This window comes from Acinonyx jubatus, chromosome F2 (genome assembly GCF_027475565.1).
Source record: "Acinonyx jubatus isolate Ajub_Pintada_27869175 chromosome F2, VMU_Ajub_asm_v1.0, whole genome shotgun sequence".
NCBI lineage: Eukaryota > Metazoa > Chordata > Mammalia > Carnivora > Felidae > Acinonyx > Acinonyx jubatus.
Window position 1 is genome coordinate 54221246 of NC_069394.1, and position 17462 is coordinate 54238707.

Genomic DNA, 17462 nt, shown 5'->3' on the forward strand with positions numbered 1-17462 from the left:
ATAAATAAAAAAAAAATTTTTTTTAAAAAGAAGCATCCAGAGGACTTGTCAAAAAAATGTCCTTGGGCACCTCACCAGCATTTCTAATTTAGTAGGGCTGGGTGAGATGTGGCAAGTTGTATTTCTAGTAAGTTCCCTAGTGATGATGCTGATGTTCCTGGTCCAGGAAATTGCACTTTGAGAACTGCTGTGGACCCACCAACACGTACTTGGAGGAAATACTGGGAAGTCAGAATAGCCAGAGAAGTTTACCCGAGAAGTATTAAAAATGAGTATACTGTTAACTCTTGTTGTTTTCCTCACTGAGGATTCTCCATCTGAGTAGAACAATAAACATTCTTGGGGTGTTTTTCTATTCTCAAATGGCTTCTTGGTTTAGAATAAATTATTGTGAAAGAAGAAAATAAGACTTTTGCCTCCAGAAGAAACTGCTATGGTTAAAGCTGGATATCATTTAAGGAGATAGTTTCTGTTGATAACTTCTACAAGCATATTTCTTTTTGTTTTTATTTATTTACTTGGAGAAAGAGAGACAGAGACAGAGAGACAGAGACAGAGAGAGAGAGAGAGAGAGAGAGAGCATGTGTGTGCAAACGGGGAAAGGGCAGAGAGAGATGGAGAGAAAGAATTCCAAGCAGGTTCCGTGCTGTCAGCGCAGAACCTGCTGCGGGGCTCCATCTCACGAAGCGTAAGATCATGACCTGAGCCAAAATCAAGAGTTGGATGCTTAACTGACCGAGCCACCCAGGCCCCCCTACAAGCATATTTCTTAATGGCTTTGCCCCTGCCAGGTCTATTATATGATTGCTGTTATTTTAGAGTTTTATGTAGTGGATGGCCACTGTCACAGCCAACCCTTCTTAGAATCCCAAGTATTAAAAACACTGACCAAAGATACTTTGCAACATAATGTAGTTTTTGATTGCTTTGATGCTCAAGGATTCACATCATTTATTATCTCAAATATTATATAAACAGAAGTCATAATCTTCATTCCATGATCCGTTTGCTTTTGCATATTTAATTTTTTTTAATGTTTATTTATTTTTGAGAGACAGACAGACAGACAGATAGAAACAGAGCATGAGCGGAGAAGGGGCGGAGAGAGAGGGAGACACAGAATCCGAAGCAGGCTCCAGGCTCCGAGCTGTCCTCACAGAGCCCATTGTTGGGCTCGTACCCACAAACCGCGAGATCATGACCTGAGCGGAAGCAGGACACTTAACCGACTGAGCCACCCAGGCGCCCCTTTGCTTTTCTATATTTAAATGAAAACTTACCACCATTGTTTCCCCTCATTTGAACAGAAAAAAAAATTTAATCCAGTTCATGTGAAAAAAGACTTCTAAATTTAAAAATGTTTTCAAAATATCTTCATTCTGCTTGAAATAAAACAAATTCATAATCTTCTTCCTATTGCATGGGGTTATTTATGAGTTTCTCCTTGAGTTTGTAGGCTGACTAGGGTGGGAATGGTGAGAAAGTAGAAAGTCTCTCCTACGTATGTTCAAGATCAAGTTACTTATGTTTAAAGATCAGGTTGTAATGTGTGGACTTGCAGACCGAAATATGCAGTGCACTTTCCAAACTTCCTTTTAGTCTTTTGACTTATTTAAGAGCTGTGTGGTATGCAAATGATAGTAATTAGACAACATCAGCATACATGCAGTTAATAGCATGATTCATATTTATGAAGTACTGATTTTATATGAATACCAGAAATATAAACTGATCATACTGTTCAAATTTTGAATTGAGCAAACAGACAAAAGGGCTAGGAAGGTAGTTTATTTTATAACAGTGAACCAAATTTATTATCATTTCTCATGATTTAACATGTGAAGGTTAACTAAGGTGTATAACTTTTATGGTATTTCTTTATGTAGAAAGAAACGACATGCTTTCATGTGATTAGGGACTAAAGGTGCTCATTTCTTCCTATAGCCTAGAAAAGGGAGTTTTGTAGCCCAGATAAGAGAGAGGTAGGGAGGGGCACCTGGCTGACTCACTTGGTAGACTGTGTGACTCTTTTTCTAATCTTGAGGTTGTGAGAGCTGAAGAGGGTCTTTAAGGGACCTGCCTAGGAATACACAGTGTCTTAGTGACAGGGTGAGACCAAAATTCTGGATTAGTCAAAATTTCTGACTCCTTGATCAGGACTTGATACTGTGATAAGAAGGAGCTGCTTGTTTGTTTTTTTTTTTTCATTACAGTTTTATTTATTTTTTTTAAATATGAAATTTATTGTCAAATTGGTTTCCATACAACACCCAGTGCTCATCCCAACAGGTACCCTCCTCAATGCCCGTTACCCACTTTCCCCACCCTCCCACCCCCCATCAACCCTCAGTTTATTCTCAGTTTTTAAGAGTCTCTTATGGTTTGGCTCCCTCCCTCTCTAACTTTTAAGAAGGAGCTTCTTTTGAGAGGAGAAATGCTCTTTTTTTTTTTTTTTTTTTTTGTAAATTTACCTTAGACTTATTCCCTACAAGCATTTACTATCCTCTCCCCTATACTTCGAGCAATTTAGCAAAACGGTATCTTGAATGAAAATGTATTGAATATAAGAAAGAACATTTTATTTCTCCTCTAACCCAATATTAAAGATGGAATTTTAAAGATTTTTTTTTTTCTTGGTCAGATGTATTTTTCTATGAAGAATATTTATTAAATTGAGATCAGGTTTCCATTCACTGTTGACATCTGGTACATATTCTTATTTGTGTGTTACCGTTAGCACATTTGTACATTGTGTCTGTTAGCTTAGGCATGGGATTCTCCAGTGTAATACGTGAGGTTGTCAATGCAACATGTCAGGCGTCACGTTGAAGAAAGGAGATGAGATTTTAAACAAATACATCAGTTAATTTGTTTGAAGGATTGTTGTCTTTCCCTATATTCATCCTGGGAGAACACACTCCTGTTTACATTGTCCTGCTCAGGACAGTTTCAGAATTCCCCCTGTATTTGTCCTCAAGTAGTCAGTGAGTACTCTCCAACAAGTCTCATTTTTTTTTTTTTTTTAATGTCATTTTGTTTTTGACCAAAAGTACAATTCTCGGTTTGGTCAACGACCTCATCAACCAAGCAATGCTTAAAAGATTTTTGATTATTTCTAAAAACATGAAACCCACCAAGATCAAACCTACAGAGAAAGCACGATAACATGGTACAGCTGAGGAGGTCAGAAAGTACAGAGAGAAGGTGACAAATACCGTGGGTAACCGCAGCACCCAGCGATAAACCTGGCCTTCCAGGAAGACTGTCTTGACCGTATGAGTTCTGATATCTGTGAGGAGCAGTGCACCCCCTTCACACCTGTACCATTGGCACCTGCCATGTATTCTCAGCATGATCTGTTTAAGCACTACAACAGATCAAATTCCTGCCTGTGCTTCATTTGCCTATAAGTCTCACTTTTAAATATCTATGTGAAACAGTACAAGAGAAATATCTAGTGAGGAATTAACAGGGGATATTGAAATGGGATATTTTTTAGTCCTAGAAACTCTCCTGTTTTTATTACGCCATCACTTCCTTCCTTCCTGTCCTCACTTCCCTAGCCCGCAGCCCTTGCTCAGTCCCTCAGTTTCTCCTCTAAGTACTCAGTTCCCTGGTCTTTGGCTTTGCCTCCCACTGACCTGCACTGTTCCCCCCACCGACCCTTCTGCCCTCTCTCCCAGTGGCGTGTTTTACTTATTGTATTAGTGTGCGAGGGCTGCTATAACAAATACCGCAGACTGGGTGGCTTAGACAACAGAAATTTATTTTCTCACCGTTCTGGAGGCCAGAAGTCTGAGAGCAAGCTGCTGGCAGGGCTGGTTTTTCTCTGAGGCCTCTCTCCTTTGCTTGCAGACGGCCACCTTCTCTCTGTGTCTTCACATGGTCTTCTCTCTGTACCTGTCTGTGTCCTAATCTCCTCTTATTTTTTAAAATTATTTTTTAATGTTTATTTATTTTTGAGAGAGAGAGAGAGAGAGAGCACCAGTGGGGGAGGAGCAGAGAGAGAGAGGGAGACACAGAATCCGAAGCAGGCTCCAGGCTCCGAGATGTCGGCACAGAGCCTGATGCGGGGCTTCAACCCACGAACCGTAAGATCATGATCTGAGATGAGGTTGGACGCTTAACCGACTGAGCCACCCAGGCGCGCCTAATCTCATCTTATAAGGACACCAGACATATTGGAGTAGGGCCATCCTAATGACTTCATTTTAACTTAATTACCTGATTAAAGGCCCTCCCTCCAAATGCAGTCACTTTCTGAGATCCTGGGAGTTAGGACTTCAACCATATGAATTTTGAAGGGGCCACAATTCACCCCATAACACTTATCTTTGATTCACCCAAAGGCGACACGGGGCCTGTTGCATTTGTGTCATTGGTTGAACAACTTGGGAAGAAACCAGGGAAGGGGATGTGTGGCAGGATGCAGAGAAAAACAATCCTCACAACCTGTTTCTGATAGCATCTTGGGGAAATGGTGGAGAAAGCAAGGAAGGTTAGTCATCACCTCTAATGTTTTCCTTTCAATAACATGTCCTCACACCACAGGATTATGTCACTGGAGTTGGGTTTCTTTCTCCTGGTAAAATGATACCCCTGGGAAGGATGACATAATAGAACGACAAATTGGAGAAAGACAGATTCTGCTTTTGTTACTCACTACTGTGAAAACTCTGCGGCCTGGCACGCAGTAAATACATGTTGGCTGTTGTTGGTTTTATTAGTCTTATGATTATCATCATCGACTCTAAGCTCTATGAAGACAGGGACACTTCGTATCTTGTCCATGGCTATACTCCCCGGCCTCACATGGTGCTTAACAAAAAGTAGAATCTTAATATATTTGTTCAATAAATGAAGACAGTTAACCTCAGAGGCTCTCTTTTCCCATCTCTGAGAAGAACTAATATTTACTGAGCACTTACTATGTGTGAAGCTTGTGGACCTGGTTTACATGGATGATTTTATTTTCCTCCTCACACCAATCATTGAAAGTAGGTACTGCTTTTATCTGCATTTTTCAGATGAGGAAACTGAGGCATAGAGAGTTTAGTAACTAGTTAAGGCCACACAGCTAACAAACAGCAGAGTTCAGGTTCTGTTGGACTCAAACCTGCAGTACTAATGGGTGTGCTATAGTGCCTCCCTCATGTCCTTAAAGAAGGTGAAAAATGGCAGCTTCGTGGGCACCTTGGGAGGATTGAACTGGAATTTGTAAAGTGCCTAGTATGTCTTAGGAGCTCGATAAATATCACACCCTGCCACCTCACTCCGTTTACCTTGCTGTCCAGACAGAACTTGTCTTGTAACCAACAACTCCTCCCAGATCTTTGATTTACCCAAACATCCTGCATCCACTGCCCCCTTTCTCCACCCCCCTTCATAGCAGGGCTACTCTGGACTCAAGAGAGGTCTCTACTTTGTCTTGAAGCCACTCAAGTCAGGCAGGAGCCTCTCCTCTCTTCCGAAACTGCTCTTAGCAAGATGACCAAATACATCCGATGAACTAATCCAACAGCCTCTTTGTCTCACTTTCCCAGCCTCTTAGCATCATTCAACAGAGCTAATGACTCTCCTTAAAACACCCTTTTCTCGGAGCTTCCTGGCTTTTGTTTGAATCTCTTGAATGCTCCTTCTCAGTCCCCTTTGCTGGCATGCTCACCTCCATTCTGCATCTAAATGTTGACATACCCCAGGCTGAAACTTCCTTCTTTATCTGCATTCTCTGGCCAGGAAAGCATGTCCATAGCCATGATTAAATGCCATTTGTATGTAGGTGGTTCCAAACTTCTGACTCCAGACTTGACTTCTCCCTGGAGTTTCAGATTCATGGATCTGGCTGCCATACAACATTGCTCCTTGCAATTCAATTCTGATGGACATCTCTAACTTAATATGTACACAGTCCTCCATATGCACTCCAATTCCCTTTCCCTGCCTAGATCTTCCACATTCTTTCCTACATAAGTAATGGCTCCATCCATTGTTCAGGATAAAAATCTGTGAGTTGTCCTTAATTCCTTATTTTCTCTTATCCTACTTTGAATCCAGCAGTAAGTCTTGTGGAAGGCTTTCCCTCCAAAGTGTATCTCAAACCCATCTATCTCAAATCTCTTTGAAATTAAAAGAGTTTTGGCATGACTTCTAAGGGTCTCCGTGGTCTAGCTCCTGCATGCCTCTAAGACCTCTAGTATGGCCACCGTCCCCTTTGTTGTGATGCTCCAGGCACATTGAAATCTAGTCCTTGAACACAGCAGACTTATTTCTGTCTCAGGGCATTTGCACTTGCTCTTCTTTCTGCCTAGATTTCTTTCGCCCAGATCTCCACATGACTGTCTCGTTCTTATCATTCAGGTCTCAACTAAAATATCATCTTCTCAGAGAAGATTTCCATGAGCACCTTGGTTAGAATATCTTCCCACCCACAACCTCATGCCCATCTATCAATTAGGAAAGTGTTTGGCTATGAATAAGAATAAACCTGGTATAGGCCTAAACCGATAAGTCTCTGTCTCACGTATTAAGATATCCATGGTAGTTAGGTCAAGTTGTTCAAGGTTCAATGATGCTATCAGGGACTCAGACTCTTTCTCACTTTCTATTCTGCCATCTTTAACATCTTGACTTTATTCCTTGCAATTATCATTTCAAGGTCACAAAACAGCTGCTGTACCTCCAGGCATTATGTCTAGGTCCCAAACAAGAAGGAGGGAGAGTTCAAAGCATCAAAGTCTTTCCTTACGTGGCTCTGCATTTTATTGGGCAGGGAGGGCCTCCTCAGGGTGTTCAACTTGGACTCATGGCCTTGGGTCACACTATCCCTAGCAGTAAGGGATGCTGGGACATAAGCATTTTATCTTCCCAGCACATATACTAGAGAATGCAAGGGAGATGGAGGGTGTAAATGATCTGGGGCAGCTAAGACCGGGCACCTTTTATGCCATCTTGCCCTGTTTACTTTTTTTTTTGTGGAACTTATGATTATCTGAAATTACCTTGCTATTTATCTGTTTTCTTACTTATGGTATGCTCTTATGTAGAGTAAGCTACACAATGGTGTAACATTTGGATGACAATGGATAACAATGGTGACCTTGTTATCTTTTGTTTAGGACCACGACGAGAAGCAACTCTAACACACAGTAGGCAGTCAATAACTAGTGGTTGATTGTTGAATAAGCCATCAAGAAATAGCTGAGATTTGCCTTTGTTACAAATGCATTTCTTTTGTGGATAAAACACTCACACAGTAGTAGATCATTAAAGTTTAATTGTAAGTGTCCTGTGCAAATTGACTGGCATGCTGTTGAGACATTGTGGAGTGAACTGTTCTGATCTGAGGAGTAACACTGGGTCTGTTCGCAGCAGCCGTATTGGTAGGATTGGTGGTATCTTCTGTTAGTTCCACACCCTCAAAGCTGCCTTTGTGATAGCTCAACTGGCAGAATGTCCATGGGTTGGAGAAAAGCTAAGTGTCCTCCCACAGGATTTAGCCACTGGCTATGTCATCTGGATTTGTGATCTAATTCACTGAACTTCCTGGCCACACACAAGCTCCAGAATATTATGTAAAATCTGAATGGCAGATACACAGGCTTGGTCAAGCTCATGATAAGATTCTATGCCAGCCCAAGTTTCTATTTAAAAGAAGAGATTTAGTGGTGGTTCTCAAGTTCAAGGTTGAACATGGTCACTGGAGTCTAGGTGTGCCTAGTAATGGCTGATGGGCTAATCGAGCGGTTCCTCTTGTAGGGGTGCACTGAATAGCCTCATGGAAATCCCTTACCCTAGAGAAGAGTTGAGCTCACAAGTTCAGTCTCAGTGCTCTGCAGAGAGAAGGGATACTGAAGACTGCCCCTTGCCTTTAGATGAGCTGTTCATGGACTCGTATGTGAATCCAGGGGAAAATAAGGAGCTGTAAGTAAATATGGGAAGGAGTCTTTTTATCACAAATCCTCCAAATATACAGCACGAAGCTATATTGCTGTGGGAGGTGTTCCTCCCCCTTCTTTGTGGCTCGTAGCCATGGCTCTGGTGCATGGAGGGTGTCACAGAACACAGAACCCATTCAGCTTGTTGAGGTTTCTAGTGTGGTGGCCACACCTACAGCAACTAATTCCTGAGCATACTAAAGACATCTTTGGGAACTCTCAGAAATAAGCAGGAGAGACCTGGTAGGGATGGAGATACTGCGACGGTGGGTAGGAGTGAGATGTCTGTTTCATAATTTGTAATAGGAACTCTTATTTTATTTTATTTTATTTTATTTTATTTTATTTTATTTTATTTTATTTTATTTGTTGTTTTTGTTTTGTTTTATTTTATCCTATGAACTCATTTTAAACATTAGTCCCAGCCCCCACTTCAGCCTAATGAAGCCCAGGGAAAATGGACTACATACACTTATTGAACAAATATTAACTGCCAGGTAATGTACTAGATGTTGAAGTGCAGGGAACAAAATAGATAAAGTCCCTACTTTCATAGAGCTTCTTACCTTGTAGAGGGAGAGATGGAGAATAAACAGACTTCAATAATGGGATTGATGAAAGGGCTAAAAGGTGGATATAAAAAGAAAAATTAATTTAGAATATGGGCCGGAGACTCAAAGGAGAGATTTAGGGAAAATTACTCTTGGGGGAAGATGCTAACTGTTCTCCATCTCCATCTCCACAGCTTCAAAGTCATCACCAGCGTCACCGTGAGCCAAAACAGACCTCCTGAGGCCAACCCTTTTTGTCCCTTTCCTGTGCACCATGAGTCCCATTGCCTTCATCACCCAAGTGACAGCCTGGCCTTGTGATTTATGAGCATGGTGTCTCCGTGGCTGGGCTCTGAGCGTCTGCACCCTGGGTTTCTGGGAGCCTCGTGCAACGGTGAGCCCACTGCAGGGGCTTGAAAAGTATCTGTTGACCATCTGACAGGGTGAATGAATGACGTGGAGTCACGTTGCAACAGGTGAGCTTTAGGTCAGACATAAATGCTTCTTGTCAGGCTCATGAAATGCTAAAACAGCTGTGAGCGCAGCTCGTGGTTCACACCATGTCAGGCTTCAGCTCAGGGAGGATTAACCCATTGGCTGCAGCAAAGTTACTGCCAGTGGATCTGTTTCAGCCACCGCACATCCTGGAGGGCCATCGGGTCAGTCAGGCTATGGCCACAGAGGGCCTTTGTAAATATGCAGGGTCCTAGCAGCCTAAAAGCGGCGGGTGCCACGATGCATGGGACTCTCACGAATCTCAGGCCAAATCCTAAAAACATTCTACCCTTTGCTACCTTGACCAGAAAAAGAAAAAATGTGTGTGTGTGTGTGTGTGTGTATGTAATAAGTTTGTTAAGTTCTGCAAAATGTGTGGAATTTTGTGAATGACACTTATTTACCCAGGCTACTCCCATCTTAAAAAGCAAAATATGTCTTGGAATTACCTCTTCAAGGCAGGAAAAATCCCAACCAGGTAGGACTGATAGTTTTGGGGAATATGAATACAAGAGAATGAGAAGTGAAGCACACTGTTTATTCCCCAGCACTGAAAAAAAAAACAGATTTGAAAATAGCAAAATGGGAAAAGGGAGGAATCAGTAATAAAGAGATACGAACACAGAGAACAGATTGGTGGTTTCCAGAGATGAGAGGTTAGAGGAGAGTGGGCAAAAGGGGTTAAAAAGTACAAACCTCCAGTTACAAAACAAATAAGTCCTGGGGATACGATGTACAGAATAGGGGATACAGTTAATAATACTCTATTGTATCCTGGAAAATTGCTAAGACAGTAAATCTTAAAAGTTCTCATCATAAGCAAAAAAAATTTTTTTAATTGTTTAATGTTTTTTAATGTTCATTTATTTTTGAGAGAGTTTATTTTTGAGAGAGAGAGTGAGAGAGAGACAGAGCATAAGTAGGGGAGGGGCAGAGAGAGAGGGAGGCACAGAATCTGAAGCAGGCTCCAGGCTTTGAGCCGCCAGCACAGAGCCCAAAGCAGGGCTCAAACCCATGAACTGCAAGATCATGACCTGAGCCAAAGTCAGACACTTAACCGACCGAGCTACCCAGGTGCCCCTAAACAAAAAAATTTTGTAACGATGTTAACTATACTTATTGTGGCGATCATTTTGTAATGCATACAAATACCGAATCATTATGTTGTACACCTGAAACTAATATCATATTATGTGCCAATTATATCTTCATTCAAAAATAGTAATGAGAGGGGCGCCTGGGTGGCTCAGTCGGTTAAGCGTCCGACTTCCGCTCGGGTCATGATCTCGCGGTTTGTGAGTTCGAGCCCCGTGTTGGGCTCTGTGCGGACAGCTCGGAGCCTGGAGCCTGCTTCGGATTCTGTGTCTCCCCCTCTCTCTGCCCCTCCCCTGTTCACGCTCTGTCTCTCTCTGTCTCGTCTCTTTAAGAAACGTTGCTCATAACCTGTGAAGTTGTGTGGCTTTGGCCATTAGTTTTGAAACCACAGCCCCAGGTAGCTTTTGACTGAGTGAATTACGTGGTGCGCTGGGGTTGAAACCGTACCCTGCAGTGGGGGTGGCTGGAGCACATCAGGGCCCGGCGTCCTGCAGAGAATATTGATGTCCTTCCTGTCTCAGGGCTGCTCCAGGCGGGCTTAGCCTGTGGACCCTGTGCTCCAGAATCATACCAGGTGAGGGGGCAGGAGATGGGGTGTGAAGTCACCTCCTGCAAGCCTCTCCGCCTGATGAGCTGCTGGCGTCCCCACCCATCACACAGAAGTTCAGTAGAGCTCAGCGATTCGGACTCTGTGACAGAATGGAATTTGTTAGAATTTAGTTAGGGGTGATTACAATTGCCTACCTGAGAAATGTGAACTTAATAAAGTGATGTTTTCGAGTCCGGCCCATAAAAATAGACAGAAAAAGTCCATTGTACCTTAAAATGCTAATAGAAGTCTCCCCCACCCCAGCTGCTGCTCTTAGCTTCCTTTTGTCAGACAGATAATCTGAGTCAAAAGAATTTATTTGGAGTGCCATTTTGTTGGTTGCTTAGAGAGGCAACAGTTGGCCTCAGGCTAGCAGGAAGGAGCCCATGGCACCTCCTCACGAGGCTGGGCAGGCCGAGAGGCCTGCTAACTGGAAGAACTGTCTGTTGTCAGTATGTTATTAGATGGCGTTATGCTGAGAAAAATGAATGTTTTTAGTGTTAGTTGCTAGTGTTCTTAAGTAAGAGATGTCCTTAAGGTTCATGAATGAGGAAATGGGAAATCCGGATCCCTCGCTATTCAGGAAGCTTAAACCTGAGTGGGAGGGTTCCTCTCACTGTGGCTCTGGGACTGGGGCAGGCACGAGGGCTTTCTATTCACTGATACATGTCTAGAGCCTAGAGGCGTCTGGCATATTGTAGATGCTTGAAAAGTAGTTGTGGGACCAACAAATGACAAGCGACATGCAGGAGAAGACCCCTTGCTGGGGGCCCGTGCCTTGAAGTTTTTCCTGTATGTGGCTGCAGGGCGGTTGACAAGTGCCAGCGAGTCTGCTGTCCTCCTCCACTGTGATTTTCCTCAGAGATGGCGTCAGCTTCTCAGTCACTAGTTTTGTGCATGCACTCCTTTGCCGTGTGGCAGTCAGGACTGGTGGCTCAGGCAAGGGGTGAACTCGTGCTCTGCCCCTTTCTTTCCGCCTCTGGTGTAGATCCTGCTATGGAATCACCTGGAGATCTCCAACTAAGAGCACAGAAGACGGGCGAGCAACTCAGCCCCTTGAAGGCACAGCATTCAGCAAAGGCACCCCTTGGGGAAGGAAAGCGGGGGCAGCAACACCTGGCGTATGATCACGATGAGGCCTTGGAGAAATCCCAAAGAGATCTGCTCTCAGTTACACAGTCATTTGGTTGGGTTTTACTTCTTGTTCATCTAGCCATCCGCCAATGCTTCATGAGTAGCTTTTAACATTTAACAAATGAGAAAACTGGAATAGGGAAGAGTTTAGAATTCGAGATTATTACTTACATTTTTGGAGAGTTCAAAACATTTCCTTTTGTGCAATCTTATTTAATCATAATAATAATCCTATAAGATGGTGCTCTTAAAGACTACTATTAGTTTGGTTGAGTTAGAAAAAGGCTGAGAGAGGCTAGAATTTCAATATTGTCCTGCCTCTGTTCCTAGATACATATATGCTGAAGCCAAGTGACGGCGAATTCAAAGCCTCTGTTAGCACAAGGCTTTTGCCTCTGAATACCGGTGCGTCCCCCCGGGAGCCAGGCTGGACTGCTGGGAGGGCTCCTTGTGACCAGGCAGGAACAGCAATGCCATAAGTAGGCCAAGGCTCTTTCTCAGTGCTTGCCAGCAAGCTGCACTTAATTCTCAGCCCTCTGTTCTCCTGCTCTGAGTCCAAGGAGAGAATGGTCCAAGAAAATGGGAGATAAGTAAAGGAGAGGAAAAGGAGACTCCTTTTAAGCCTAGAGCAGACTTGCCTCTTTTCATCTCCTCAGAGCAGAACAGCTCCAAGAATCCAAGAAGCTTGAGTAGCCTGGGGCAGCCCTGAGTCTCTGGCCCTGAAGGGTTTGCAATTGAAAAAGATCAGTATTCTTCGGAGAGTGAGATTGTCTTTACTGCTCAGCACTCGGCCCAGGGATAGGTCCTTGATTCATCCCTATCTGCCCTCATCTTCCTTGGGGAATAGATGGGAAGGGATAAAGGAAGAGAAGATGGTAGACGAGAGCCTCCTGATGGGATAAGAATCATTCCCGTCCTATAGCTGAGATACTAAGACTCAGAGGTTAAGTGGCCTCTCCTCCATCACGCAGCCGGGCAGAGCTAGACGCAGTACAAGAATTCATCCACTCAAGGCTTCTGTTTGATGCTCAGGGCCGCACCTGGTCCCATGCTGCTCTTCCCGCTGAGACCGCACACACCCAGCATGCTGTGCACACTGGGCCGCTGCCACTCAGGAGCTGTGAAATGCAGTGGAGGGAACTGTGAATATAGTTCCTTTATACAGAGGAGTTAAAAAGCACTGAAATACGAAGAAAGATTTTTTTTAATGTTTATTTATTTTTGAGAGAGACAGAGACAGAGTGCAAGCAGGGGAGGGGCAGAGAGAGAGGGAGACACAGAATCTGAAACAAGCTCCAGGCTTTGAGTTGTCAGCACAGAGCCGGACACGGGGCTTGAACCCATGGACCGTGAGATCATGACCTGAGCTGAAGTCAGATGCTTAAGCGACTGAGCCACCCTGACACACCTGAAATATGAAGAAAGATTTAAAGGAGCTAAATAAATGGAACTGGGCTACTTGATAATTATGAGGGATGTAATAGCAGGCTGCACATTTCTGAAGGCTAGAAACATCTGAAATGACGAGCTATCTAGTGTGGAATATGATTAAGGAATGAATAGCATGAAGTGGAAACATAAGTCAGATAACAGGACAATAACTAACAACTCTCTTTTCCTTTGTCTCCCTTCTGCAGGGGCGAGAGGAAGAAACAGCCTTCAGGGACCTGACAACTTTAGGAGTTATTTTTCCAAAACAAGCATTTATTGCTATAGAATGACATAGGATAAATGAAGGTTTCAGTCCCAGATGAATTTCCTAGCCCATTTTATTTTATTTTATTTTTTATTAAATTTATTTTTCAATGTTTATTTATTTTTGAGAGAGAGAGAGCACAGGTAGGGGAGAGGCAGAGAGAGAGGGAGACACAGAATCCGAAGCAGGCTCCAGGCTCTGAGCTGTCAGCACGGAGCCCGATGCAGGGCTGGAATCCAGGAACCCTGTCTTAAGGCCTATTCAAATGACCTGAGCTGAAGTCGGATGCTTAACCGACTGAGCCACCCAGGCGCCCCCTTAGCCCATTTTAAATAAATGTTGCACAAATGCATCTTCTTTCACATCTTCCCCTATGTCCACTGTCAATGCTTTAATTCTTGCTCCATTAAGTCTCACTGGGCATGTTGCTGTGGCCTCTAGCTACCTCTCTGCTTTGAGATTCTCTAACCACTTTACCCTCTGCATGGCCACCACATGACCTTTCTAAACCACTTCCCAGAATAATACTTTAAAACCACATGAAGACTTTTATGAGTTAGCCCTCTTGATATTGCAAATAATAAAAAAACCTGACTCAAGCTTTTTATTTTTTTATATTTTTATTATATCTACTTTTTAGGTTCATGTGATGGCAAGGTCCGGAGATGGAAGGACTGGCTACTGGATGGTTTAATCCTGAGGCCCAGTGACGTAATTCAGGACAGAGTTTCTTTGTGTCTCCCTGCTGTACCTCCCACAATGCCAGCTTCATCCTGTACCGGCGGGAGCTGGCTCCAGCCTTCAAGAAGAAGCCAACAGCTTGTAGGACTGTGCTGACTGCGTTCAAAGAGAGAGAGAGAGTGCTGTCTCAGGGTGCTGGGCAAGAATCTTGAGATTCACTGGATTGGACAGGGTTAGGTCACAGGCCCAACCTCGAACCCATCTTTGTGGCCAGGGGAATGGAAAATGTTGTTTGGCTTAGGTAAATTAGGGACTACCCTGAACGTGGGTACTGGGGAAGCTTCAGTTGGAGTATTTGGGTTGAATAGGGATGGGGGAATCCAGAACAAATGATGGACTGAAACAGGAAGGACGGATAGCTGGGTGCGCCATTAGAGACCCTCCACGACTGAGCTGCCCACCCCCTATCCAGTCTCAATTCCCACCATAGACACCTCCTCTGTACACCCTATACTCAGCCGTGGGTGACTTTGTTGTCCTCAGAATATACCCTGCAATGTCCACGTCTAAGTCTTCACCCATGCTCTTCTCCAATCTGGAATATACACCCCCCACCAGCACGTTGAAGACCTACTACTCCTCCCTGAACGTCTAGCTTAAAACCCATTCTCCCATGATAAGTTTCCAGATTCCCAGCTAAATAAACATCTCCCTTCCCTATTCTCCAATTCACCTTCTTCACATTACGAGCTGGGTGATTCTGGGCAACTTACCTGACCTGTCTGAGCTTCAGTTCCCTCCTACATAAAGTGTGGATGACACGAATGCATACGCCAGGAGTTGTGCAGATTAAATAAGTGAATATATATCCGCTCTTAGAACACTGCTTGACGCCTCAGGATGAACTATTACTTTTATTGTTGCATTTTATGTACCAGTGAGCCCTGTGGTAGCCTGACTTTGGGTTTATCTTTTCAATAGATTGTGAGTCGCTGGAGTGCACGCTAAAACATTTGCCATTGAATCTTTCCATGACTCACTTAAATATTTTGGAGCACCCTATGTGTCAGATGGTGGGGTACAAAGAGCAGGACATGCTCCCTATCGGTCCTAAGACCTAGCATGTTCCCAGCATGGAGAAGGCACTCAATGAGTGTTTGTAGAGTTGGACTGAAATCAGCCCTGACAGAAATAACCATGTTTCCTGTCCAGGTGGCTCCAGTGTATATGAGTGGACACCCAGATGAAGCCGGATGGTAATGGCTGGTCCAGGTCCAAAGGCTGCCGAGAACCATACCCTGGACTAGCTGAGGCTGTGTCATCTGGGGTTTCTGCCGAGGCAGCAGACAGACCGGGAAAAGGACCTGCCACAGATAAGGATTTGAGCGCAGTGACAGGACCACAGGTAGGTGGTTTTGACATCCACTCAGGACAGTGTCCACAGGGTCAGAAGAGCCCAGAATGGAGGGGTGCTTCCTGCAATGCCTCTTGGGACGGGTTGAGGCATGGCAGCATTCAAAGTTCACCCTACGTATGACCAGGTGAGGAAATTCTTGGTGCGCCTGCCATAGCCTCAACCTTTCACATTCTTTTTCTTACTTTGTCTTAAGGCCTATTCAAATGAACAAATGAACGCAGGCATTTTGATAAAAGGAGGCTTTGCAGTAATTCAGATGAGATGTCAAAGGTGGCCTGAAAGGATCATTATTAGAAATGGGGATGGGGAGGGGTGTGTGGCTTTTGAAACATTTAGGAAGGAGAATGGACTGAACTTGATGCTTGTTTGGATGTGCAAAATAGATCAGTGAGGACGATTTCCCTCACAAATGATTGACACCCTTCCTCACTCGGGCAGAAACAAAGGAAATGTATTCTTTCAAACAACAGAAGACTTAATAACGTTAGGATCCGCTGTGGGGTTTATGAGTTCATCAGCCCAACATTCCTTGCCTTTCCATTCTGCCTTCCACAGCATTGGCTTCATCCTAAAGCTGGTTTCCTATCACATCAACAGAGGGCCACTACCAGTGATGTGTTTTTGTTCATATAGGATGGGAGGGAGAAACTGGCCCCTCTTTCTGAGAAGTCTGAAAGAAGCTTCTTCTGTTTCTTTGGCCTAGATTGGCTTAGACCAGCCTACCCTCAAACCTGACTTAGGCCAGCCTACCCTCAAACCAATCAATCACTAGCATGGGGGATAAGACTACCAAGGTGGACTTACAATCGCGGGGGGTGAGGTGGAGGAGGTCAGGTGGAGTGGATGTTGGGAGGCCAACCACGAGGTTCACGAACCAAGGCAACTAGGTGATGGTGGTGCCATTTACTGAGTAAGGGATCTGGGAAGAAGAATTGGTTTTGGGAGAAGATGACGAACTTATTTTTAGACTTGCATCCTCATATTTGTTTTCATGTCATACAAGAGTCCAAAGGATACTTGGATGACTGGAGAATTTCCGAGGACCCATCCTTAGCTAAGAAGAGTCTGGGCCCAAGATGCACTCTTTTAGGAGCCTTCTTCTGTTGCCAGCCCAGACTCCATCCTAGCTGTGGGAGAAGTGGTCTTGCCACACTGTGGCCAAACCACATGTGAACATCTTTCGGCTTCCAAAGGAGTGCTCACTTAATTGCTCCTCACTAAATCATCTCAGTGTCATGCCCCAAACTCAAACGAGATGGTGCATGAGTAAAGTGTGACATTTGTTGTCACCTGGCAATTTTAGGTTTGATGATTCATCTTTAGTTGGCTTTTTCACTTCCCAAATGCTGCTTCTGTAAGTTGATGCTACCCTAAGGAGGTAAGAATATACTGCAGATATTGGCTCCGAATGCAAGGTCTAGCCTATGGTGCGCTTGGAATTCACAATTAACTAGTAAGGCATAGCTCGAGCGAGATCTTGAGAAGTAGCGTAGTGTAGTGGTTGGGAGTGTCGTTGATAAAGTTAGACTGTCTGGGTTCAGGTCCCAGCTGTGCAACTACAAGCGGTGTGACCCAATCAGTCTTACTCTGTGGTTCAGTTTCCTCATCTGTAAACTAGGGATGATTATGATGATACTAATAGAATCTATCCCACAGGCTTGTTAATAAGTCAATTAGATGTGAAGTGCTTAGCAAAGCACTTGGCATATAGGAAATGCTCTTTACTTGCTTCGTTGTTGACTATATATATATCTTTATTTTTTTCTTTTAAAACTTTTATACTTTTCTTTCTTTTATCAACACATTCTAAACCAAACCATACACTCAGGTTTTGATTGAATGTTTCTTTGTGGCATAGCCTGAGTAACTT

The 17462-nt window shown here is 43.8% G+C and overlaps 1 protein-coding gene across 4 annotated transcripts in view; it reads left to right on the top strand.

Moving 5' to 3' along the window:
- MRPS28 (mitochondrial ribosomal protein S28) overlaps positions 1–17462 on the top strand; it is a 229892-nt gene that overhangs the window by 193458 nt on the left and 18972 nt on the right. For 2 of the 4 annotated variants that reach the window (XM_053208725.1, XM_053208726.1), the window contains 2 exons: positions 8680–8961; positions 11653–15580. The gene's annotated coding sequence lies outside the window, so the exon portion shown is untranslated. The remainder of the gene's footprint in view (positions 1–8679; positions 8962–11652; positions 15581–17462) is intronic. The other 2 variants (XM_053208723.1, XM_053208724.1) reach the window with 2 other exon arrangements.